This window comes from Hemitrygon akajei, chromosome 7 (genome assembly GCF_048418815.1).
Source record: "Hemitrygon akajei chromosome 7, sHemAka1.3, whole genome shotgun sequence".
NCBI classification, from domain to species: Eukaryota; Metazoa; Chordata; class Chondrichthyes; order Myliobatiformes; family Dasyatidae; genus Hemitrygon; species Hemitrygon akajei.
Window position 1 is genome coordinate 61,819,722 of NC_133130.1, and position 27,561 is coordinate 61,847,282.

The 27,561-nt window shown below is 37.3% G+C and overlaps 1 long non-coding RNA gene across 2 annotated transcripts; it reads right to left on the minus strand.

Annotated features, from left to right (window-relative positions):
• Positions 1-259: 259 nt before the first annotated feature.
• Positions 260-26,587, minus strand: LOC140729999 (uncharacterized). Of its 2 annotated transcripts, XR_012099469.1 has the most exons (7): positions 26,475-26,587; positions 23,572-23,626; positions 16,475-16,677; positions 15,932-16,063; positions 12,791-12,998; positions 4,745-5,010; positions 260-1,569 (listed from the first exon to the last, which is right to left on the minus strand). It is a non-coding gene; the product is annotated as an uncharacterized lncRNA (long non-coding RNA). The 2 variants fall into 2 exon arrangements; XR_012099468.1 differs by lacking the exon at positions 23,572-23,626.
• Between the last annotated feature and the right edge of the window lie 974 nt (positions 26,588-27,561).

Genomic DNA, 27,561 nt, shown 5'->3' on the forward strand with positions numbered 1-27,561 from the left:
TACTGTATTTCTCCACTGAGAAATCAAGTCTAGAGATAATGTTTCAATGGCAATCTGCGATTTGCCTATCGCCACAGTAGGTCAATGGCAGACACAATCTCAATGGCTCTCCACACGGCTTTAGACCACCCGGACAACACAAACACCTATGTCAGGATGCTGTTCATCAACTATAGCTCAGCATTTAATACCATCATTCCCACAATCCTGATTGAGAAGTTGCAGAACTTGGGCCTCTGTACCTCCCTCTGCAAATTAGAAGACACAATCTGTGTGGATTGGTGATAACATCTCCTCCTCACTGACGATCAACACTGGCGCACCTCAGGGGTGTGTGCCTAGACCACTGCTCTACTCTCTATACACACATGACTGTGTGGTTAGGCAAGGCATCAAATAACATCTATACATTTACTGATGATACAACCATTGTTGGTAGAATCTCAGGCGGTGCCAAGAGGGTGTACAGGAGTGAGATATGCCAACTAGCGGAGTGGTGTCGCAGCAACAATCTGGCACTCAATGTCATTAAGACAAAAGAGCTGATTGTGGTCTTCAGAAAGGGTAAGGCAAAGGAACACATACCAATCCTCACAGAGGGATCAGAATTGGAGAGTGTGAGCAGCTTCAAGTTCCTGGGTGTCAAGAACTCTGAGGATATAGCCTGGTCCCAACATATCGATGTTATAAAGAAGACAAGACAGCGGCTGTATTTAATTAGGAGTTTGAAGAAATTTGGCATGTCAACAAATACATTCAAAAACTTCTATAGTTGTACTGTGGAGAGCATTCTGACAGGCTGCATCACTGTCTGGTATGGAGGGGCTACTGCACAGGACCGAAAGAAGCTGCAGAGGGTTGTAAATCTAGATGGTTCTATCTTGGGTATTAGCCTGCAAAGTACCCAGGTGTCTCAGAAAGGCAGTGAGAATTATTAAGGACCTCCAGCACCCAGGGCATGCCCTTTTCTCACTGTTACCACCAGGTAGGAGGTACAGAAGCCTGAAGGAACACACTCAGCAATTCAGGAACAGTTTCTTCCCCTCTGCCATCCGATTCCTAAATGGCCATTGAATCTTTGGACACTACCTATTTTTTAAAAAAGTATACAGTATTTCTGTTTTTGCATATTTTAAACAATCTATTCAATATACGTAATTGACTTGTTTATTATTTTATTTCATTTATTATTTTTTCTCTCTGCTAGATTATGTACTGCATTGAACATGCCACTGCTAAGTTAACAAATTTCACGTCAAATGCTGGTGATAATAAACCTGATTCTGATTCTGAGATCCTCCTGGATTACGACAGGATTCCATTCCTGAATGCTGTTCACAACCTGAATAGCGTGTAAGTAGGAAATATGGCTGCCCAGCAATATACTTAAAGAAAAGCATAAGCCAGTGCATTGAACTCAACCATTCAGATTTCTGTGAACTGAGTTCGCACATAACAGAAGATGCCTGAAGCCCTGCAGCAGCTGGCAAATCCATCCTGCCAGCCTCCCAAATGGTCCACCGTGTGCAAGGGTTGTACATAAACCAGGTGTTCTTAACTGGGGAGGTCCTGTACAAATTGCACACAATATGAAGGTAGATTTAAGAATTGTTTATTTCTGGCAATCTGTGTTTCTGCAAATATAGAGTCTGCCATGAACCAACTTAAACTGGGCAATGCTTTCAAGCATCATCTTTCTTTAAAAGTTTACAGTTAAAAAATATCCTTGATATATTTAAAACAAGTGACCTGATGAGGTTTTATTAACAGAACAAAAAAAATATTTTTTACTGTGCAGTCCATGACTTGTGCAGTAATTCAGTGTTAAACATATGAAAATGAATTTAAAGCTTATATAATTCCATTCACTATCTACAGTATATTGATGGAGAGAAGTCTTAATAAAGTAAGAAGTTAAACTTTAGCTCATGCTCTTAATGCCCTGGCACCAAAAAATTTCTCAATAGGCAGTTGCAATTAATGGATATTTGCAATGGGGCATGGCCAGTTTTATGTGTGCCAATTGCTTGTGTTTTTCTTTAGGTTAAACTTATGCAAGAAATTACAACAACTTAATTCATGCTCCGCTTAATTTGTGATTGATATTGCTTGCTTTTTTTTTTGGGAAAGTGTGCTTGCATGAGAATTAGGTGGAAAAAATTCCCTGTTGGTCCTAATGGAAACTCCAGGCTGTTTTAATTAAAATCAGGTCGTTGCACAATTCTATTGATGTGAACAAAATTGCTGTGTTTAGCATAATCCCAGTGACCACTGTGAGGAAACTATTTAAACACTCACAGTTGCCAGCTGAGATTAAACCAATTAACAGCAGTTCATATTATTCCTGCAGGTTGGACTTTTCTGTGAGCAACTTCTAAGGGTATCAAAATTAGATATAGCAATTCTCAACACAGTACCTGGTGTGTCTAGGCAGATAACTGAGAACTCTCATATCTAAAATGTCTCATCTACTTCATATTTACATGCTGTAATGAAAGAAAAGCGAGTTTCTCTTGAATACTTGCTGGTCTTTAAATGTAATTGGATTTACATTGGGAAGTCTATGATTTGAGCCCAAAATATCGACTGTACTTTTTTCCATAGACGCTGCCTGGCCTGTTGAATTCCTCTAGCATTTTGTATGTGTTGCTTGGATTTCCAGCATCTGCAGATTTTCTCTTGTTTGAAACTGATCTATCTGACTTACATAGTTATTCTTTCTTTACAACTGCTGCCTGACCAGCTGAATACCTTTAGCTGTGTTACTTGATAGTAAGAATTCTAAATCTCGCCTGGAAGTGGCTGAAGGAAAGTTGCAAATTTTTATAAAATAGAACTCTGATTTTGAGAACTTATGTTTCTATAACTAATGATATCTTCCCTCAGAAAAACTACCTGAAAGAATTCTTTAGAAATAAAAATAACTGCATGAACGAGTGAGTTGTGCAATGTCACAAGAACTTGGATATGGGGTGGTGAAAAATAGACAATAGACAATAGGTGCAGGAGTAGGCCATTCGGCCCTTCTAGCCAGCACCGCCATTCATTGTGATCATGGCTGATCATACACAATCAGTACCCCGTTCCTGCCCTCTCCCCATATCCCTTGACCCCGTTATCTATAAGATCACTATCTAACTCTCTCTTGAATGCAACCAGAGACTTGGCCTCCACTGCCTTCTGGGGCAGAGCATTCCACATATCCACCACTCTCTGGGTGAAAAAGTTCTTCCGCATCTCAGTTCTAAATGGCCTACCCCTTATTCTTAAACTGTGGCCTCTAGTTCTGGACTCACCCATCAGCGGGAGCATGCTTCCTGCCTCCAGCGTGTCCAATCCCTTAATAATCTTATATGTCTCAATCAGATCCCCTCTTATCCTTCTAAATTCCAGTGTATACAAGCCCAGTCACTCCAATCTTTCAACATATGACAGTCCTGCCATTCCGGGAATTAACCTTGTGAACCTACGCTGCACTCCCTCAATAGCAAGAATGTCCTTCCTTAAATTTGGAGACCAAAACTGCACACAATACTCCAGGTGGGGTCTCACCAGGGCCCTGTACAGCTGCAGAAGGACCTCTTTACTCCTATACTCAATTCCTCTTGTTATAAAGGCCAGCATGCAATTAGCTTTCTTCACTGCCTGCTGTACCTGCATGATTGCTTTCATTGACTGATGTACAAGAGCACCTAGATCTCGTTGTGCTTCCCCTTTTCCTAACTTGACTCCATTTAGATAGTAATCTGCCTTCCTGTTCTTGCCACCAAAGTTGGTAACCTTACATTTATCCACATTAAACTGCATCTGCCATACATTTGCCCACTCACCCAACCTGTCCAAGTCACCATGCATTTTCATAACATCTTCCTGACATTTCACACTGCCACCCAGCTTTGTGTCATCAGCAAATTTGCTAATGTTACTTTTAATCCCTTCATCTAAATCATTAAGGTATATTGTAAACAGCTGCGGTCCCAGCACCGAACCTTGCGGTACCCCACTGGTCACAGCCTGCCATTCCGAAAGGGACCCATTAATCGCTACTCTTTGTTTCCTGTCAGCCAGCCAATTTTCAATCCATGTCAGTACTCTGCCCCCAATACCATGTGCCCTAATTTTGCCCACTAATCTCCTATGTGGGACTTTATCAAAAGCTTTCTGGAAGTCCAGGTACACTACATCTACTGGCTCTCCCTTGTCCATTTTCATAGTTACAATGATAAAATGATCATCATTTTTGAAGCAGGAAGAAATGAAAGAGATGACTAACTTCTGTGACCCAAGCTCACATGATAACCAGCTAAGGGCATGAAAAAGAATCTATTGTTTGAGATTGCATATACTGTTAAAAAATCCAGTTCTTCATATAGGTGCGAGATATGAAAATGTGTTACCTCAGTTTGTAGGATTTACTTTACTTTATTGTCACCAAACAATTGATACTAGAGCATACAATCATCACAGCGATATTTGATTCTACCCTTCGATTTCCTGATGTCGATGCCAGTTGACCAACTGCTAGCCAAAAAAGGTGAAATTAAATTTTAGAGAATAGTTCACAAGGTGCCAGTAATTTCAAGTCCCCAATTTCTTTTTGTAACTACAGGTGATGCAGTGTAGTTTAGAAGAAAGGAAGGTGAGACACCCATGAATATTGTATTTCATAAAGGTGTCACTGAGGTGCACTGCAAGAAAGTGTGTAGCTTTCTCATAAATATACGCATCTAAGATTACTACTCACCTTTTCATTACTGGAGCAGCACAATAGTGTAGTGGTTAGCACAACACGTTGCAGTACAGGCGACCTGGGCTCAATCCCACCGCTGCCCGTAAGGAGTTTGTACGTTTTCCCGTGACCGCATGGGTTTCCTCCAGGTGCTCCAGTTTCCTCCCACAGTCCAAACACGTAGCAGTTGGTCGTTGTAAATTGTCCCATGATTAGGCTGGGTTTAAATCAGGAGATTGCTCGGTGGTGTGACTTGAAGGGCTGGTTGGGCCTTTTCCACACTGTATCTCAATAAATAAATAGCAGCTAGGAATATTAAATTCTCAGCATGATCTAAACCTACCCTACTTGGTAATAAAACATTTTCCTCTTCATGTTATACAGTATATGTTATGAAAATACAGTAATAGCTAAAGTTCCCAGTAGGTAATTAATGTCAACATGTATTTGAGTCAAGAATATCCCAGACCTATGGACAGTAAGGTGGATAGAGGCTGAAAACAGATCATAGAAATGAAAATTAGTTTCTCATCTGAAGTGGTGTAATTGGGATTTTTCTGGTATTGCTAGCACTTTGCACTTAGCTAAATATACACAGATTTTATATGGATTAATGAAGGAGTGGGAGTTTGGTACACAAGTTGTGAAAGGTAAGTAAAAGTAGATAATATACAAAGTTCATTTTTGTGTTATGAGGCAAGGCACACAAGTATGTTGGTAATGTTATATTTGTAACAGAGGCACAGAGGATAGAAAAGTACTGGAAATACTTCAGATTTGCTGTGGATATTTCCAGAGATAAAGGGCCACAGTCCAGAGACCTAAGAGACTAAAAAGAAACATTTTCACCACATACTAAAAAGATAAGATGTGTGATGGAAGTATAAGATTATAAGAAGCTTTAATAAAATAAATGTTATTAGCTTCCTTTTGTCAATAAGGTAATAATCTAAAATTTGCAAAGCTATAAAACAACTTGGAAGTTGTATGACATTTCATACATTGAGTATATGTGTACTTTAAGAAAGAATTCATAAAGATGCTTGAAAAAATAAATGTTGTGATATTAAAAGTGGGCAAATGACTGAGATTAAGTTTCTCATTTTGCTTAGTGAAGATCTGTACAAATTGATGGACTGAAGACTCTGTTTCTGCCCTGTAACAGTAGGTGAATTGTGGAGACGAGTACAAGCTCTAACATAGTACTGACTTTCAAATGTCTACAAGTTGTAAACTGTTCTGAAACAGCTTTGTGGAATGCTTCAGAGTAACTTCTTCACTCTTCTTGACTGTGTTGCTACAGGGAGCACACAATAAGTATACTATTTGATTAGATTTCCATGTAAGACTCTTAACTAGAGTTATTTATCTTTTTATCTGTTACCATCAAACCTGGAAAAAGAAATAACAATGAATGTGGAGTGCTGTGTTAGTGTTATGATAACGTATCTCAAATTTGCAAATAATTATCATAAACTTTGTTTACTACACAGGGATGTTATGGATCCTTCTGAGTATTAACTGAAGACAAGCACAGCTGGATGCTAAATGTTCCAGAAGGATAACAGATTTTTTTGGAATTATGAATGTCATTAGAAATTGAAAAATAACATCTGTAGTGCTTGTACTCATTAGTGATATCACTCTGGATGCCATATTGCTGAGGGAATTAACATATGCTCAATGCAAGCCCACTGATTTGATGTTAACTCTGCCATCTTATGTATCATTTCTCCAACGAGCATGGAGTATTATGTACCTTGATCCCACAGAGTTGAATAGTTTGGATTCTGGTAAGTTGGGCCATCAGTTAATTTGGGGCAGTGGCTTATTTGAGACAATTCTCAAAGAACAAAAACTAATTGGAAAAAAAATAGCTGACATTCCCTACCATTATCTGGGACAGTATGCTGCTTAACTGGGACAGGAGACTGTTGCCGAATGATTTCTAACTACCGTCAGTCACGTGCACTTGTGAAGCCATTGGACACTACACTGTGCTTTTAAATAAGCATCAGTTGTGTGTGTTTGTATTAAAAAAGCAGTGATTTTTATCACTGTGAGAAATAGCAGTAAGACAATTCAGAACTGTCTTACTCAGTGTGGTTTTGATCATTCAGGCTTGGAGATGCCAGAAACGGCCGGAGGAGAAAATGAAATTATTCCACTACTTCAACAGGTTAGGCACTATGAAGAATTTGAAGGTATCAACAATTAAGTTGAATATTACAATGAAAATGAAGATTTGGAGAATGTAATCTTTGAAAGCATTGTACGAAGGCAGTCCACTATCTGGACTATAAGTATCTGCACTGGTTTTGTTCATTTATAGTCAATCAAAAGAACGCAGCAGTGTATATCAGATGAATTCCTCTGTCGATAACTATTAGGAATTAATACACAGTTTTATAGTACTGTAGCTTAATTGGGCTAAAATGTACTAGTCCTGATGTGTTCCAATTAACTGGAATCCACTGTATATGATTAGCAGCCACTATGCAATCTACGGCAAGGAACACATTGTGGGGAGCTGCTGAGGTGACTGAAATAATTTGTTGATGCGATCAAGGCTCCTTTCAGCCTGAGGATGGACATATTGACAACATCTCACTATTGGTCATGTAGTTCTGTAGGAAAGATTACTGATGTTTTCTATTCAATGCGCATTAACTACATTACATTCTCCGTGCAGGCAGAGAGGACACATGCACTTGTGAGTATTACAGGCTTCACCCTGGCAGATAACGCAAGTGCATGCCAGCTGTACCTGCATGTGCTCCCCACCAAGAACACAATGTCCTAAAACTCTCTCCACCCACAGGTCCAGCTGAAGTGCAGCAAGTCATGCAGGGCAGAGCTTGATAAATTGGCAGCTGCTGAGCTGCTTCATTCCAGGGCAGGTCGCTGAGCCAACTACAGCTGAGTCACCACATTAGCAAGAGCCAGGCAGTGACCACATGCTGATCACTCAACTATGCAACCCACTCACTCATGAACAGGATGCATTCAATAACAACCATGCGGCCACACAGAATAGGAGAGGGCAGAGCACCAGCACTTTGAAGCAGCTGTTGATTGCCTGGACCATGCTGAAGGTCTTCACGATGGAGGACACGTCTAATATGCCAAAAAAGGATGTTATGGATGAAATGGGAGATGAGGACCTCGATAAAATCACTGTCACTAAAGAGACACTGATGAGCAAACTCGAGGGCCTGAAGGTAGATAAGCCCCCTGGTCCTGATGGGATGCATCCCAGGGTGCTGAAGGAATTGGCGGAGGTTATAGAAGATGCGTGGGCAATCATTTATCAAAACTCTCTAGACTCTGGGCAGGTCCCGGTGGACTGGAAGACAGCAAATGTCACACCACTTTTAAAAAAAGGATGTAGGCAAAAGACGGGCAACTATATGCCAGTTAGCTTAACATCTGTAGTCAGGAAACTGCTTGAAGCTGTCATTAAGGAAGAAATAGCGAAACATTTAGAAAGGAGTGGTTCCATTAGACAAACACAGCATGGATTCAGAAAGGGCAGGTCCTGTTTGACAGACTTACTGGAGTTCTTTGAGGACATAATGAATGCAGTGGATAGAGGGGAACAGGTAGATGTTGTATATGTACTTGGATTTCCAGAAGGCATTCGATAAGTTGCCACACAAGAGACTTATAAATAAGATACTGATGCATGGAGTTGGAGGAAGTGTATTGTCATGGATAGTGGATTGGCTAACCAATAGAAGGCAGAGTGTTGGTATAAATGGGTGTTTCTCGGTTGGCAGTCAGTGGTGAGTGGGGTGCTGCAGGGGTTGGTGCTGGGTCTGCAGCTGTTTACCATTTACATTGATGTTTTGAAAGAGGGGAATGAGTGTAGCGTAGCAAAAGTGTTGATGACACTAAACTGAGTGGAAAAGCAAATTGTACAGAGGATGTGGAGAGTCTGCAGAGGGATATAAATAGGTTAAGTGAGTGGGCCAAGGTCTAGCAGATGGAATACAACATTGGTAAATGCAAGATCATCCACTTTGGAAGGAATAATAGAAGAGCAGATTATTATTTAAATGATGAAAGATTGCAGCATGCTGTTGTGCAGAGGGACTTAGGAGTGCTTGATCATGAATCGCAAAAAGTTGGCTTGCACGTACAACAGGTTATTAAGAAGGCAAACAGAATGTTGACCTTCATTGCTAGACGGATTGAATTCATGCCACAACTATACAGGGTATTGGTGAGGCTGCACCTGGAGTACTGTGTGCAGTTCTGGTCTCCATACTTGAGGAAGGATATACTGGCTTTGGAGGCAGTGCAGAGGAGGTTTACCAGGTTGATTCCAGGGATGAAGGGGTTAACCTATGAGGAGAGATTGAGTCGCCTGGGACTATAGTCTCTGGAGTTTAGAAGAATGAGAGGAGATCTTCTAGAAACATACAAAGTTTTGAAAGGGATAGATAAGATAGAAGTAGGAAAGTGGTTTCTGTTGGTAGGTGAGACTAGAACTAGGGGACATTGCCTCAAGATTCCGGGGAGAAGATTTAGGACAGAGATTAGGAGAAGCTGTTTTTCCCAGAGAGTGATGAACCTGAAGAATTCTCTGCCCAGGGAAGCAGTTGAGGCTTCTTCATTAAACATATTTAAGAAACAGTTAGATAGGTTTTTACATAGTAAGGGAGTTAAGGGTTATGGGGAAAAGGCAGGTAGATGGAGTTAAGTTTATGAACAGATCAGCCATGATCTTATTGGATGGCGGGGCAGGCTCGATGGGCCTGATGGCCTACTCCTGCTCCTCTTTCTTATGTTCTTATGTCATTCTTTTCTCCCCAGTTGCAACATATATGTATCTCAAATAAGCTTATCTGGTCACTGAATGAACACTTGTATGTTTCATATGACTCACTTAGAATTTTTGATTGGATCCCCCAATTCTGTCGGCTCTCCTTATTTGGCATTTTCTCAAAATGTAACCACTTTTCACTGAGTTTCCCGGTCCAAGTACAGTAGGTTCCGATTATCTGGGCCATCAGTTAATTGGGGCAGCTGCTTATTTGGGACAACATTTAAAGAACAAAAATAAATTGAGAAAATGCGTGGGATTCCCTTCATTTATTAGGGACACCAAGCCACTTATTCGGGGCAGGAGACTTGTTGAATAGGTTCTAGCTAGGGTCAGTCACTGCATTTGTGGGGCTGTAGATGCTACACCATGTTTAGAGTGAACAGCTTTTAAATAGCATCAGTTAGTTGTACGAGTTTGTATTCAAAGAGCAGAGAGTTTTGTCACTGATAGTCGGCAAGAACGAAGCAGCGAGACAACTGTTTTGCTCACTGCTTTTTGAGCATTTAGGCTTGGAGATGCCTGTAACGGCTGGCAGTGAAAATGAAACAATTTCACCACTTCATCATGTTAGGAACTAGGAAAAATTTGAATTTATCGACAATCATCTTGAATGTTGCAGTGAAAGTGAAGATATGGAGGATGCAATTGTTGATAGCATTTATGAAAGCAGTCCATTACCTACACTGGATGTCTGATCTGAATTTGTTCATTGACTACACAGGGTGAATTCCTCTGTGGATAAATATTTGGAAGTAATACACAGTTTTATAGTACTATCGTAGTATTGGTAGCATGCTAAGTTGTTCTATATTTCATTTAAATACATACTCTGTTATTCAATTTGTCCTTATTATATCTTTTTAACTATTTCCATGAAACATCAGCTAATTGGGGCAGCCACATAATTGAGCCAAGAAGTACTGGTCCCAATGTGTCCCAATTGACTGGAATCCACTGTATTCAAATAAATTAGTAACAATGATAATTCTGTCATTGATTCCTTGTGCAGTCCTTTAAATTCTTACAGTTACTCAAGTGTTACTTCCCTAATCATATGTTCTACTCAATTACGGTATATATTCTCCATTCTCAAGGTTTGCATCAGGTGACTTTGGAATTTTAGTTTATTCTACATGAAATAAATAGCATGAACAAAAATGGGAGAAATGGTTCTGATAACTTCTTAAAAATATTCAGATTGAGCTAGCTAGTAATCCTGTAATCATAATGAATTTCAATAAATTTACAGGGAAATATTGAGCAGGCTTATTTAGTGTGACTTTTCCAAGCCTTTATTTCAAAATAAGCTGTGTTTATTGAATAATTTATTTTACATTGTTGTTGCATTTAACTGTCATGTTGCACTTACAATAGCAATAACTGTCATAGCATCAGCACTGCATGATTAGTATTATTTTGGGTATGTTTTTACTGGGACATAGTTTGAACAGATTCTAATATATATTATTATAATTGGAACGATTTTTGCATCTCCCTCCCACTTTGAGCGTAAAAGATATAATGCCCTGGTTTTCCTTATAATGAATAATTTAATTAGGAACTTGAATTCTCTAAATTCCATGTTTTGAATTTGTACATTTTAATAAAATCTGTACATTTAAGTCGAAATAAAAATAAATAGAATTTTATTGAAAACATCAACATGCTTAGTGATGAAATCAATAGTTCATTAAAGTTATCATGTAGAAACTGTTATCAGAGGCAACAGACTACAGAACCTCTGTAGGTTATTGTGAGATTAAGACTGTACTGCACAGTTCCCTGCAGAGATTATCTAGTCTGTAGCTATCCATCACTTTGAGATCTCAACATTTTTTACTTGCTGATTTTCTTAAGAGCAAGAATGAATCTAGTCAAGAAATTAATTCAAAAAGTTTGCATTTTTTGTGAACTTTGATCAGCTAGGTTCCTTCTTTAATATATCATTTTTACAGCTGCTTCAGACTGCATTGTTGTGTCCTGCTTGGCTAAAACAGAAGGCACCATAGATAGAAGATCATGGAATGAAGCCTCACTCTGAGACTTGAAAATTATTCTAAATGGATAAGCCTGTGTTGGACTGACAGACAGTTAAAGTTGAGAAGGTCAGCCAGAGAGTTTCAAATAAGTGTAGAAAATGTTGTTGTGCATTAGGGACCGATCTTTCCCAGCATGATGGCCAGTATCCCTGTCTCAAACATCATCACCAATATTAGATTATTTTAGTGTTCATTTCATTTGTTGCTTCTGGAGCTTTTTGTGTACAATGACCATTACACTTACCTGTGTAGTAACAGCACCTGCATTTAAAAATTAACATACAAAAATTGTTGTAGGTCACTTCTAACAGATCAGTGAAGAGCTGCATAAATATCAACACTTTCATGTATTTCTTTTTGCTATTTTTTTCTGAAAACTACAAAATAAAGAAATAGTTTTTGAACTTAAGCTAATTTTGTGTTGGTTAACTAATTTTACTATTTCATTTTAATGCAACATTTAATTCATGTGATTGAATGAGTTCCAATGACAGGGCACTCTGAAGCATCCTTCCGTACTCAGGCTTCCTGATCTGATAAGCTACCGACTGGCTTCTTGTTTTGTAGAGTCCGTACAGATAGGTGATAGTACGCTTAAAAACACAGACGATAGCATCTGCTCCTCTAACCTCTTGTTTGTCAATCTTGACTCCCAAAATGTAAGGCTCTGTGGCTTTTAAAAAAGTTGCAAAATTTGTGTAAAGAATGTGCCAATAATATGCCCAATAGTCAGCTATATATTTCATTGTGCATTTTCTCACAAGCATCCTTTTCTTTTCATTGCTGAAATGAAAATAGTTGCTCAGTCCAATCACCACAAAATAAATATTGCCTTTTCAATTCTTCGTTCAACCTCTGGAGACTCTTTTATTAAAAAATTGCAGTCTGCAGAAATAACTTCCTACCTAGTTGCTCTGTTATTTCCCTTTTTACAAGATAAACAAATTAGAAATGTTAACATAAAATTACCATTTCTTTGCTGGACTCAAATATTTCACAGCTGGAACATAATGTAAATCTAATGTTTCAACAGCATGGTAAATGTCACCTTTACTTGATTCAGTATATTTTACCATTCTTTTGCCTACACATCTAGATTATGCAAATTTATTAAGGAGAAGTAATTACTTTCTTTATTACGCCTCGCAGTGGAAACCTTGCTCATTGAACTGTTGACTCATGCTGACCTACCACAATAGTTTCCTGGTGACAGCTGACACGTGTCTTCTCCTCATAAAGCCTCTCCAGGGTAACAGACCCCCACTGGTCAAGCGTAACTGCTTTCCTGATGCCAGTTAACTAGCACGTGTCTCATTGTTGCTGGGCTTTTCTGGTGAACTCCTTGGCCCACGGGAGCTGTTTCACTAAAATGAGATCATGACCCTTGAACCTTCAGATGCTGCAACAAATTGGAAGATTAACACATTTGTTTTATAAAAGTTAATTGGGAAAATCTTATTGTATTGTTTGGAAGGAAAATAAAGAAGATTGTAAAACTCCTGTGCAGTGTTTAGTCTCCAGCTGCAGTTAATTGACATTTCTTAGAGGCTGCAAAAGGTGCAGTGGACTGAAGAGAAATTTACTTAATCAATTTGAATTCTTTATAACAGGCTGCCATTACAGGCTCGTACTCAACATCGCATGTTATTCTAATTAATGTCATTTAGAAGTATATTTTTACACTTATTCAAAATATATCATAAATCAAAGAATTTTCAAATCTATTTGCAGACTCTAATATTAGAAAGGTGTAACTGATGTTTATGACTATTACATTTCTACCATATTAGCTTCTCTGTTTTCTACAGAATCAACATTTTTTTATATGCTAATGAACAAGTTTCTTGATAAAGAGCAAGAACTATACTAATTAAATTTACTGAGCTTTAGATCAAACAAAAACACTGAATTTTTTTCAGACATCACAGTGACATAATACACTTGTTCCAAACCAAACCGCAATTTATCTACCTACATTATTGGGCAAATTTCTTCTTATAAAAAAGCCCTTTATAAAGGACAGAAATTGTGCATTGCAAGAGTACAGTATAAAACTGCCACATTCATATGTTTCCTCTATGTATTATTTACAATAACAGCACCAAAACTTCTATAAATGCACTTATGCTTTTATATCCAGATCCTTTTTTATTTATGCTTTGATAGGAAAGTAGAAACCTTCCAGGAAGTACCTTAATTTTGTCACCAGAAACATCAAGGGCTTCAAAACTGTTAAAAATAATCAAAACTGCTTATCTTTTGTACTTCAAGTAAATAGCAATCTACTTTCAGTGATTTTCATGGTAGTAGTATTTTCAGATTTTTGAAGTCATGTCAGGTTAAGATCTGATCAATTGCATTCTAATGAAGTTTTACTTGGTTCATGCATTAGATAGTGGCCAACCAAAATATGTTGCACCAGGTTTTTAGAAGTTGTGAAATTTTTTGCTTCTTTTCACTTGTTATTTTTTAAGTTACTGGCAAATTAATTTGTTTTTCCTTTTGTTATTGTTTCAAGAACATGTTACTGCATAATTTTGTGGAACTAATTTGAGTATTCATAGAAACTAAGCATTTATGTATGTGTAAGTAGATAATTAGATAGGCATAAAAACACGAAATGCTGGAGAACTCAGCAGGCCAGACAGCATCTATGGGAGGAGGTAGTGACGACGTTTCGGGCCAAAACCCTTCATCAGGTGATAGGCATACACACTTACTTGCGTGAGAAGGTGCAAACTTTTGATATACTCTTAACCAATTCCTTGACAGAGCAGCAGAAAATCATTTTACTGTTGTCTAGATGCTGAAATATCCCTTATTCAGAGAAACTGCCATTCAACATTGGAAATTAGAACATTAGCATCATCTTTACATTGTGATGCTAACTGAAAATTTGTTGTCTGGTTACTATGAGCAGGCCATGAAATACATTACATTTACTCACATGATGATTTCATCTCATTGACTATTAAGTAATTGTTTCTGTTGGAAAGATTTGCAGCAACAGGGAGCTGCTAATCTCTGGATATGAGCCTAAATATTTCTTAGTTTGCTTACCTGTGTAACATCTCCAGCCCCATCCTTCTATAGTGCAGCGTCTGATAAACAGTTTGTGGTGGAAAACTGCACTAAGACCACTGCAGCAGATTGCGAGTAGTATTTCAACACAAGGAAAGGAAAGCTAAGAAGGTGATGTGTAACAGTATGATTGTTGACACCACTATTCTCTCAACGGCAGAAGCCTTTTTGAACCCCCTAAGCTGTTGGTCCTGCTGAGCCCAGCAGGAGCCAAACGCTAAGCACCATCTGCCAGCGCTTCACTGTGTCCCCACATCTCCCCACCTCCACTTCCATCTTCAACGTAAACTGATCGCAAAAGTCACAAAGGGACAAAGCATGCGCCAAAACTGACTAAAAGGCAGAGTGAATACTTTTCAGTTGTGGCTGTTTAATTTGGATTAACTACTTCCTGAGCTGCACTTTGAAACTCCAGTTTTAGAGCACTGTCCAGAGGGTAAAGAGCAAAAACACAAGCAACTAGATTGATTACCTTTAAATCTATAGGTAAAGCTGTATTATTAGTTGAACATAATTGCATGAAAGCATATGTGTTAAGCTGTCCAGTCTATTGACTGAATATATTGACTTTGAATTAGTGCAAGAATAACAAACTTATATTTCAGCAATTAAAAAAGGTCTCACTGGGTTAACAAGTACAGATAATAAAACCAAGATGGATGCTGACCAAAGAAAGTTCTTCATTATTAAGGGAGGGGATCAAAAACTTGCTTAAATGGTGTATTATAAATAAAGGGAATCTAAAGTAGTGGGGTGCATCTAGGAAGAGAAATCCAGAGCCTGCAAGCTGAGTATCTCAGAAAATAGATTTTCCTAAAAAAAGGTAAAAATTAAACAATTAAAATTTTTTAAATGGCTGAATTTTGCTGCCAGTTTTGCAGGAAACTCCTGGCAAACAGCCAGCACTGGCACAATTTGTTTCAGATTGTCATGATGCTTAGGCAAATGCAGAAGAGATTGCAGGTAAATTGCTGCTGTGGTATAGTGGTCCCAATTGAGTCCAGTGGTGGGAGTCTGATGTGTTGGAGAGAGGGACCTATATCCTTTGCAGCTGATCCCTTAGTTTTACACCAGGGGTAACAGCCAAGCAGACAGTGACTTCATTGCTGATCATGGGATACAAAATGTTATTTGAATTATTTCATTTAGTTTGAATGTTTTGATTATTTTAGCATTTTCTGGTGTTTTATTGGGGATATGGTTGAGGGATAGTAATAGTCCCGAAGGTCCATTGCTGGAGGCCTTACTTACCTTGCAAAGGAAGCCTTGGGTGTTGAGCTTGTTCAGTTCTTCACGTTCACAAGGTAAGTGTTTCAGGCAGACATTGCAGTTACTGCTGATGTTTTTCATTAAGCAGAAACTTTTAAATGTAGAGATTAGGATCTAGGGGACAGAAATCTAAGTTACTCATTAATGTGGCCTGCTACACTAGCGTTCATTTCAGTTTGCTGCCAGAAGAAAATTACACTGGCTTCACTACTCTATATAAGCAATTCGCATCCTATGACCACATCTCCTTCCTATTAAATAGGAAATACATTTGTCAAATGAAGAAAAGTTAATAGGAGTTTTGTTTTCCTTATCTCAGGGGGCTATCACAATCTGTATGCCCAGAAGTAGGGAGTAGAAGATTCTATAGTAATTTTCTAAAGGAATTGGCTAAATTCCTAAATTGAAACAAGGGCTACAGGAGAAGAACACAACGGTTAGACTAATTGAACATCTCCACTAACCAACCATCAAAGGCGTAATATTTAATGTTTTCCTTCTTTCTCTTTGTAATTATACACGTACCTTGATGTTATTATATTTCCAGTGCATGTTAAACTTGTACCTGTACCAGTTCTCTCAGCCTTTGCTGGTTTATCCTCCATGCTGGGGATTTACATGTAACACTGTTACCCGAGTTAACAGCTGTGAGTGTGTGCTTGGTTGACAGTGTGTCTTTATCATCTTCCAGCTCCTGCAGCGGTGGGCCAGAGTGTCATTCCTAAGTACTGAAAAGACAAAAGCACTAAGGTATGATTGTGTTAACAATGGGCTCAGTAAGAAATGCCAGATAATTGCAGCCTTGCCTATAGAAACACAAAATACACTATTCTTACTCTCCCCTTTAAGTCCAGTTTCTTAAAATCTAGCCCTATGACTGAGCTTTTGATAAGTCTGTCGGTGCCTAGTAAATCTTTTATCTCGGTGTAATATCTTGAGATGTGTTACTAGGATAAGCACATTATTGATGTTAAATGAGTCATATATATATTATTTCAACATGCTGGAACTTTATTCAGTTTGAGGGCAGTTATATTTATCTGCTTCTTTATGATTGAGTACTCTTCAGGTTTGTTGTCTCTCTATTTATATCCAAGTTTGAGAGCAAACACCAGAAATGAATTCCTCACAATTCCATTGGTTCATTCACTTGCTTAACAAAGCACCGGGGCAGAATAACTATTACTAGGCAGAATTCCCAAGAACAGTAGGAAGTCTTGGAATCCCTTGGATTACTAGACAATTATCTCAGAATTTTAAAAAACAGGTATAAATAAGTATGACTATGATACACCATTTAACATTATTATTATTTTCTTAAACTGGACAGAGTGCAGAGAAGATTTACAAGGGTGCTGCTAGGACTCGAGGGACTGTGTTATAGACAGGTTAGGGCTTTTATCCTTGGAGAGTAGGAGACTGAGGGGTGACATTATAGAGGTGTATAATATCAGGAGGAGCATAGATAGGGTGAATGCACTCAGCCTTGTTTCCCCCGGGGCTGAGGAAACGAGAGCTAGAGGTTTAAGGTCAGTTGCAACTCTTTTTCACACAGAAGTTAGTCAGTATATAGAATGAGCTGTCAGAGGAAGTGGCAGAGGCAATTATCAATTTTAAAATACTGTTGCACAGGTGCATGGATAGGAAAGGGTTAGATGGCAATGGGCTAAAGATGGGCAAATTGGACTAGCTTAGATGGGCATTTGTTTCACATGGATCAGCTGGGCCGAAGGTCTGTTATGCTGTATGACTCCATGACCACAGCGATATAGTTGACTCTCAAATGCTCTTGGCTTCAGAGAAGTAAAGCACTGACCTTGCCAGCAATTCCCACACCTTGTGAATAAACAAAGCAAAACTACAGGTTTGCTGTTCCTTATGTTAATGGAATTTATTATTGATTCTGGAGAGCTAGGCTCATTCACAGGATGAATTTCATTAGCTGCAAGAAGAGTTGTAGCAGGCTGCTCTCAGGCAATGGAGAATCGCTTGTGTTATCAAAGCTGCCATTTGTTAGTAGTGCAGCAAGCAAAATGGCTGTAAACCCTCATACCCCTCCCCTCCCCTCCCTGCTTCCCTATCCCCTTCTCTTGACAAAGCCAGTGTGAGACGGCACCTGCTCCTGAGATGGTTTTGCTGCTTGTTACTCTAACTGCTGTCAATCCCCAAGGGGATTAGAGGCTATCATGTTGGTACACTGACAGCTAGAAACGGGCAGTTATCAATGCAGATGTGTGGTATTTCAACAAACCCGTGTAGAAGATTTTAAGCGTGACTGTGTTTCATGCTACAGCAACACTCAGAGTTGTTGCAGATAGCTTTTTTTGCCCATTTGGTGAAAAATTACTTTGCCTAATAAGCCACAGCTATCTTTACAATCACGTGACTAATAACTGACCAGTCTATTATAAGCAGTTTGAAACATCTTCAGTGATGACTTTTTCTTGAGCAGAACAAATAGTGCTTGAAGGGTAATGGTATACAACAGGGTACAGTGTGGCAGATCTTCCATTTGTCAATCTCATTGCACAAACATGGCACAATTTTCCATTGAAAGCCCAGATAGCTGGCTGCTATCATCAACGTTCTTAAATTACTCCTGCAAAGTCATCATAAAAGAAACTTTGATATGGAACGACCATGTCTTCCTGAACAGTATAGTAGAACTTCTTGTACTATTTTGCCATTCTTGTGAACAAGATTCCCTATCTGGAATGAAATATCAATAAAAATAATTTCCTTTCTGGCATCAATTTAGATGATTTAGAAAATAGATGATTTTAAAAAAATCTACTTTTGAGGTACATTACTGAGGATTTCATTTGATTTGGTTGTTTTGAAATCAGTTTTATTTGTCTGAATTCAAAATTATATCCATCATCGCTTTGTCAAAATAAATGGGATAATGCAGAATGACATGTTGTGTGAAAAAACTGTTTTAGCACCTGCAATTTTAAAAGTGCAGACCATGAATAAAGACCTTCTTCTGACTTACTGGACAATCTGTACAATGTAAGTATATTTGAAGTGTGGCAGACATTGGTGAGGCTGCACATTTCTATGTTGCCATCCTGTAATATTGAACTAAAGAAAGAGCCCCAAACTTGCTTCTTGGGAATTTGGAATCCACTTAAATACTACTTAAAGCTCAAGAATATCAGTTCAACAATGACAGCCACATACAATTGAGAACACAACAATGACTGGTAATGTATTTGAGGTAATTATCTTCATTTTTCAGATACCATTATTTCATCTGATGTACTTCTCCAATTCAAGTGACTAGAGTTGAAGTTAGTTTTGCGATGAGCAGTAACAAGGAGCCACTAAAAATTGTTGGCCTCAATCTTGAAACCCTATGTTTCCCACAGTCAACTATATGGCGGTTGTTCCAGATTTGGAGATTAAAAACAATCTAGACAAAATTCAAAGTTAAAAAATGTAATCAATTCTGAAATACTTCAACATTGAAGTCCTGCAAATTTACATGCTGTGCAGATTTACTGCATATACTTAGATAAAGAAAATCATCATTATTTTCAGTGTGTATATTTTTATTGGTAGCTTTAATATTTTAGCACAGTAATTATATTATTCACAATATTGTCATATATTTAAGTTAGATTTACCACGTTTACAAGGAATGTTATAAAACCTGATTGCAAGGAAATAATTGCAAGCATCATGATTACCATCATAATCATCTGAGCAACGTTGGATATAGCAGGTCGTTGGTAATATGGTGAAGAGAATGTCTAGAAATTAGATGCACATGATGGACATATAATCATCCTAGGTATTTTAAATCTACACATAGACTTGTCAAACCAAATTAATGTTAATAGTGTGGAGGATAATGCTATGAACTTTATGAGAGATAATTTCTATATCAGTACATTGAGGGATCAAGGAAAGGATAGACTATTTTAGATCTGGCGCTGTGTAATAAGGAAGGGTTAGCTAATAATCCAATAATTAAGAGGTTGTTAAAGAAGAGTGAGCATGACAAGGACAGAAGTGTGTATATACTGAAGATTGTAGTTAATTCTGCAACTAGGTTTTAAAACTAGTGGTGTACCAGGAAATCTGAATTGGCTTTGGTACTTTGAGAAGCTACATTTAAAGCTATAGCAGTAAACAAGCAGTGGCTAACATTTAATGAATTAATAAAGGTTCAAAGGTTCAAAGTTTCATTTAATTGTCAAAGTATGCATGTACAATACAACTCTGATATTTGTCCACTCTAGATAGCCATTAAATTTAGAAATTACATGGGTATTGATGAAAGGAAAGACATCAATTCCCCCCCCAATGGCATGAAAAAGAGAAGAAACAAAATTCGCAGACCTGAAAAGCCCCCCCTCACCCGCAACAAAAAACAGCCACAAAAACATTCAATGATCTTTTACACATAACTATCCATGCCTCCATCACTCGCAGAAAACAACAGTGACAGTAATATAATTTATAAGCAATACATTGTATATCCTGGAAAGGGGTGTATCGAGAGACTTCAGAATTCAATGGAAGATCAAGAATGTGCAAGGAAAGGGAAAATAGAATATAAGAGTAATCCAGTGAGAAATATAAAAAATGCATGGTAAGGCCTTGCATAGATATGCAAAATAGAAAAAAGATAATGAGTTCCTTACTAGCTGAAAGTGAAGAAATTGTATTGGAGAATAAGGAAAGGGCAAGAAGTTAATAACTGTTAATAATGTGTCCTTACAGAACAAGATAACAAATACCTCCAGTCAAGGTACAGATCTAGAGTTAATTTTAATGTAAAGCTATTTTACAGGTCAATGGGACTCAGAACTGGGCCTTGATGCTCCTAAGTTTTGATGGATATGGTTGTGGAGGTAATAAATACTCACCTTTTTTTTCCAAAATTTTCCAAAATTCCATACAATCTTGAAATGTTGCATCATACAAAAAGGCATCTTTAAAAGCTTATCAATATTCATTATGAAGCCACAATATAATAAAAATAGTTCAGATAGAATTTTGTAAGGTTATTTTCAATGATTAAAAATGAGTTAAGTATTGAAAATAGGCTCACATAGATTAATTTAATGTGCTTATCTTCATTTCAGCCTTTTAAAAAATATAATGCAGCAGGTCACCACAAGGAATACTTGTAACACACAAGTTAAATCATAATCTATTGTAAAATGCTGCTGAATTGTGCAGATTCATTGTAGATTTTAAGTTTGCCATGCTATAAGTGAGCTTAGGTGGAAGAAAAAAATAATTCTAGAACTTCAGTACATTTGGGATACAACTTTCACTTGGACCGATGATTGCACCCATAGTTGGGAAGCCAAAACCTGACCAAATAGACGTACACAGGATGGAGGAAGAAGTTTAGCAGTAGTTGCTGAATGGGCTAGACATTACAGTACTTGTAAAAACTAAAGGATGCAAGGTGGTAAAAGTTATGTTCTTTCATGAAGTGCAGAAGATTGTGATGGAGGCACTTGTGCTTATTTGTACACATTGTGGTACTGGCAGCAGACCTGGGGGTTTGATGGCTGACACTTGGAGGAAAGATTATGTACAAAGTTTTCCAGCAATGCAATATCAGGATTGGGCATGCAAGAAAAATGCAGTATGTACTCTGACTTCGAATTATGACAAGTTTTATGTTGAGGGAAGATGATGATCGAAATCTAGTATGATAATTTAGAATTGTGTATTTTAAAACAGATTAATTTCCAAAACTAAGATACTAAAATTATCAAAAATTCATGAAAAATTGTTTAGCACATTTGGAAGGTAAAACATGCTGATATATTAAGCACTAAAATATTTGACAGGTCACAACTGAAATGTTCAAAAATCGATTATTTCCCTACTGATCTCTTCAGAACTAATATTTCCCCAATGATTTGGACATGCCTGTATATATATCACAAATGCATTGCTTCAGGGTTGCCTAGTAACACTTCTGCTAGTCTTGTCACCTCAACCACATTTACTCTAAGTAATTATTTTACTTCAGATTAACACAGAGTAGTTTGATGTCATGGAACCTATTGGCATCAGGAACATGTGTGTTTGTTTTAAAGTAAAAGGCAATGTCTCAGTGCAGAAGATTCAGAATCTAATGTGTGCTGACCCAGCTGATCTCAGACAATCAGTGGAATGTTTTGAACGCAATGATTATGGATATCAAGAGTGAAAAAATTAAGCACTCTAGTATGCAGTGACACCTGGTGGAAAATACATGCAAGTGAAGATAAGTTGTTGCTACAAGCTTGTGGGTGCATTTTAAAAAGAGAAGAATTGGAAAAGCAATGGAGACAGTAGAAAGGCTAGCACAAAAGAAACAAACAGTCAGAGGATGTGATCCCCAGCCACCATTCAACATGTATAAAATAGGAAACTGGAACTGTCGTTCTTGCATTAGGTCAATCTGGTTCTAATTTTTCATGAGGATGTTCCAGCATGTGTCAGTGCTGGAGCTTGGACAAATGTCTTGTACTTAAGATCCAAGCCATCCACATTATCTTCTGGTAATAGGAACTGTAACTGGTGTTTTTCCATTATTTGTATGTTAGGAAGTTGCAACATATTTTTTACTTGCAGATAAGTTGAAACATACTTTTCAATTGTTTCAATTTCTTTAAAATCCAATGGATTGTTAGTTTAGTTTTAGAGAGAGAGGGCAGGGAAGCAATTGTTTGTTCAGGAAAAAAGGAAAAGGCAAGTATTTGTGGCAACTGGTAGAAATAAATTAGTGAGTTGATCTTTTATCTTGTAGTGACTTGCAGTCTGGAATGCTTACCGCAAAGGCTAATAGAGGAAGATTCAACAGTAACTTGTAAAAGGAAATTTGATATTTGCATAATGTAAAAACTTGCAAGGTAAAGTGGAATGAGAAAAGTGAGATTGATATCATTTCAAATACCTTGAGCAGACATGACAGCTGAAAGGCAAAATTCAGTGATTGTATCAGTACTGGAATTCTAAAGTAAAAGAGGAAATGGTGTAAATGCTAAACAAGATGGGAAATAATTCTGGATAGAAAATAGAGTTAATATTTCAAATAATAATATTTCATCAGAATCATTGCAACATATGATCCAAATTATTATATCTGTTTCTCACTCCATTGCTACTGGCTGATCTGCTGAGTATTTCATCATTTCCCATCACAAACCACTGCAATTTCATAATATTTGTAAATGTATATGGTGGATAAAGTTGATCCTTGATTTTTCCTTATTTTAATTTTGCCTTCTCTCAGAGTTGTTTTCAAAATGCCTTGACTTTTGTGCTCAAAAGATGATGGGGTGGGGGATTAGACTGTAACTTGGTAGAATATGTGGAATAAATTAAAGTAAATATTATTAGATTGAATGCAGCCTATTCCAACGCACATCATCCAAATGTACCATGGCTCATTAGGCAAAATGGTAGCTGAAAGAGGTTGCATTGTGAATTTATAAATTTATGAAATGAGGGTAAAGATTTTGAAGTAAAAAAGAAACAATAAAGGAACTGAATTTATTATCTTGTTAAAATGGAATGCAAGTGTAATTCAACAATAAAATTGATGCTACTAATTGCTGACACATGAATAACCAATGATAAAGGTAACAAAGTATAATACTTACTCCATAATGTTGTAAATGACAAATGTTTCAGCACATGGTAACTAGGCATTACAACCTATGCAACAAAATAATCAGTATATTACCATACTTTTCTTAAGTATGTCCTTGTTTCACTCACCTTTCCTTACAATCCCTTTAGCAGAGGATCCCAGCCTGGGGTCCACAGACCCCTTACTTACTGGTATCAGTTCATGGCATTAAAAATGTTGGGATCCCCTACCCTATAGGTGCCTTCTGAAACTATTGAGAAGAATTCCTTGTTGGTGGTACCATACAAAATGTTTCAAAACTTAAATGGCAAACCACCTCAATGTTTCAAATAATTAAACATTCTAACCCACTTTAAGATAAATTAGAATAGTCCTTTAAAACATTTTAAAACACCCATTCATAGCATTATAGTATTAAATACACCATCTACAAAGCTGGTGATACTATTTTTAAAATGTGATGCTTAAACCTTATACAGTAGTAGAAACTTAATTGTAAATGATAGAAGTCTGTCCTTAACCTGTTCACTCATAGTAATAGCTATATTTAAAACCAAGACACCAATACATTTTTTAAACAATTTTTAAACAATTTTATCAACTTGTCCTGCCATCACAAAAATAGAAGTTCTTTTAATCTGTAAGTCCTTTGTTAAAGTTGTGAAGTCAGTTAACTTTACCTCATTATTTTGTTTTACTTCCCTGCAGTACATTTCACCTAGCATTTCAGTCTGTGTCTTCTTGGAGTCTTCTTTTCACTCCTTACCTTGCACTGCATTTTCAAGTTTCATGCTATCTTTTAAACTATCTCCCAATATCCAAGTCATGGTAAGTTACTACAGTGAATTCTGGTTAATTGAGAATACGTCAAGAGCTGTACATTTTGGCCCAATTAAGCGGCCGCTTCAATTAGCTGAAGTTTCATGGAGATACATAAAAAGGTACAAAAAAAAAAGAAAAACTACCATTTAACTGAGTAACAAGTTATGTATTTGAGTGAAATACAGTACAAATTAAAACACTATCAATACTACCACAGTATTATAAAACTGTACACTAGTTCCTAATAGTTATCGATGGACAAACTCATCTGCCGCGTATGATAACGCGTAATTGATTGATGGTAAATTGAACAAAATCAGTGCAGGTACCTAGTGTAGATAATGGACTGACTCCAGACAATGCTTTCAACAACTGCATCCTCCAAATCTTCATTTTCATTCTAACATTCAAGATGATTGTCAATACTTTCAAATTCTTCATAGGTCCTAACTTGTTGAGTAGTGAAATGGTTTCAATAGACAATAGACAATAGGTGCAGGAGTAGGCCATTTGGCCCTTTGAGCCAGCACCTCCATTCAATGTGATCATGGCTGATCATCCACAATCAGTTCCCCGTTCCTGCCTTCTCCCCATATCCCTTGATTCTGCTATCTTTAAGAGCTCTATCTAACTTTTTCTTGAAAGCATCCAGAGAATTGGCCTCCACTGCCTTCTGAGGCAGAGCATTCCATAGATCCACAACTCTCTGGGTGAAAAAGTTTTTCCTCAACTCCGTTCTAAATAGCCTACCCCTTATTCTTAAACTGTGGCCTCTGGTTCTGGTTTCATTTTCAGTCGTGGCCATTACTGGCATCTTCAAGTCTAAATGCTTGAAGCCACACCAAGCAAAACAGTTCTGATTGTCTTACTACTACTTCTCGCCAACTATCAGTGACAAAAATCACTGCTTTTTGAACACAAATACAACTGACACTATTTAAAAACTATTTGCGCTAAGCACGGTACAGTGTCCAAAGACCACACAAGTGCATGCATCTGACACTAGTTAGAAACTGTTTGACAATAGTCTCTTGCCTCAATTAAGTGGCATAGTGTTCCAAATAAAGGAACCCCAGCCATTTTCTCAATTAGTTTTGTACTTTAAAAGTTGTCCCAAATAAGTAGCTGCCCCAATTAACTGATGGCGCAATTAACTGGAATCTCCTCTATTAAAAAGGATATTCATACCTTGGATACCATTGTATATGTATGTATTCTTAAGTGATAAACAACTCTGCACTATTAATATCTGTGTACCATTTGTTAGACAATTCTAGATCTGAGCTACTGTGGCTTCTTTAACCCCAAAGTTCCATTATGTGGCAATTTCTGAAAATTTATTAATGAATCATAACTTCATTAAACATGATTTGATTTTAATAAAGCTATGTGATCTCCCAAATAACAAATAATTTTATCTCAGATTCTTGTCTTTAGGTATGCCCCCACCACTGATTTGATCCTAATTATTTGGTAGTTGCTTGATTTATTCCTTCCTCTGTTTTAATGGGGTACCTTTATTAACATTCCACTTTAAGCTATGACAGCTGCTCTCCAAGTGCCTGAATTTGCTAGTTCCTTAGAATGACTATGCCCAGTGCTGTGTAGACTAAAGCTCAATGAAATGAATCCAATAATTTATACACCATTATTTATTCTCAAGTAGCCTTGTGGTTTAAATCATTTATTCACATTCTTCATGTGAATTGAAACTGAATGACTAGGAGAAGTATTGTTCAATTACTCTGTATCTTAAACAGATATCTATAGACTTTTGGGGGGATTTGGATGTGACCTATATTACCATGCAAACGATGAAGATTCTGTTGGGCTCCGATAAAATTGCTGACCTTTTGAATGTTCATTTTGTCACACTTCGTTAAGCAATCAATGCAAGCCACATCATTTAAAAAGTTTTATGGCATTGATCCCATAAAATCACAAATGCAAGTGACTGGTCTCTTGTCACGGTTAAATTCTACCTCATTCACTGCACTGTAATAACATATGTTCAACCGAATGAATACAAATCCTTGGAAACTGTGAGTAGATGTGTGGTATTTCCAAACTGTTAATACAACAGAAGCCTACCTTTCAAAACAAATTAGCTGTTCGCGTCAGTCATGTCTTCAATCAAGAACTTCATTTGTTTTCAGAAAAATACAGAATGACCAAGAATCAGTTTACACAGGTCCACAGCCTGAATGGGCAGTGCTCTCATTTGCTTAGGTTGCTGTAGCCCACGTTTCAAGGCAATACAGTTCTATCAATTTATCAATACTGCAACATTAGCACCTCCTTTTATCCCAGAATTCCTTCTGTTTTATTTTGTTGGGTCAAATAAATTTAAAAGAAAGCATACAAGCTGTTGTGTTAATTATACCCTTTTGTCATCTGCTTGTCTGAATTTTCAAAAATAATTATATTATGTGATTAGATTTTGCATGACATTTTGATCAACTAAAAAGAATCGTATCAGTATGCTCATCTATCATTCTAATAATTTGCTGTACTTCTGTCCAGCAACTATACTTTGGCCTCAAATGGAATAATTTGTTATCAGAGCTAAGATATTCTTAATTTATCCAGCTGCTTTCTTTCCCACAGGTGACCAGTTCATGCTCAGAATCTCCCTTGTGTTCCATAATATTTGCAATCTTCAAGGCCCCTATTTGAAGCCAGGTGAACCAGCTTTAAAACAGCTGCTAATTTCCATGTGATAATAGACTCAGCAAGCACTTGTCTCATTCTGAATACAGGACAATCTTATCTTGGAGTAAAAATGATGCCAACTAATTTAAATGCTGTTGAGATTAACTTGTATTCCATGGAAAGTATACAAAACACACATACTGTGGTATATCTGCAACAGAAAAGGTGTCATATCTGCAGTTTACTTCCTATTAGCTTCATCCAGACATGGACCAAGTTATATTCTTTAGGAGTGGCATGGGAAGTACAAGTAATTTTGCTAACCTGCAGGATTTTATACCTTTCCTGCAATGTTTCGAAACAGCTTTTGAAAGAAAATGTAACCATTGTGTTCTTACAATTTCAATAAAATTTGATTAATCTTGTGTATATATATATATATTGTTTGATCAAGCTTTCTTGTTTGATTAGAGCTTAGGAGACAATGGCGCCTAATGGCACTCCTTTGCTTGCATCTTTGGAAACA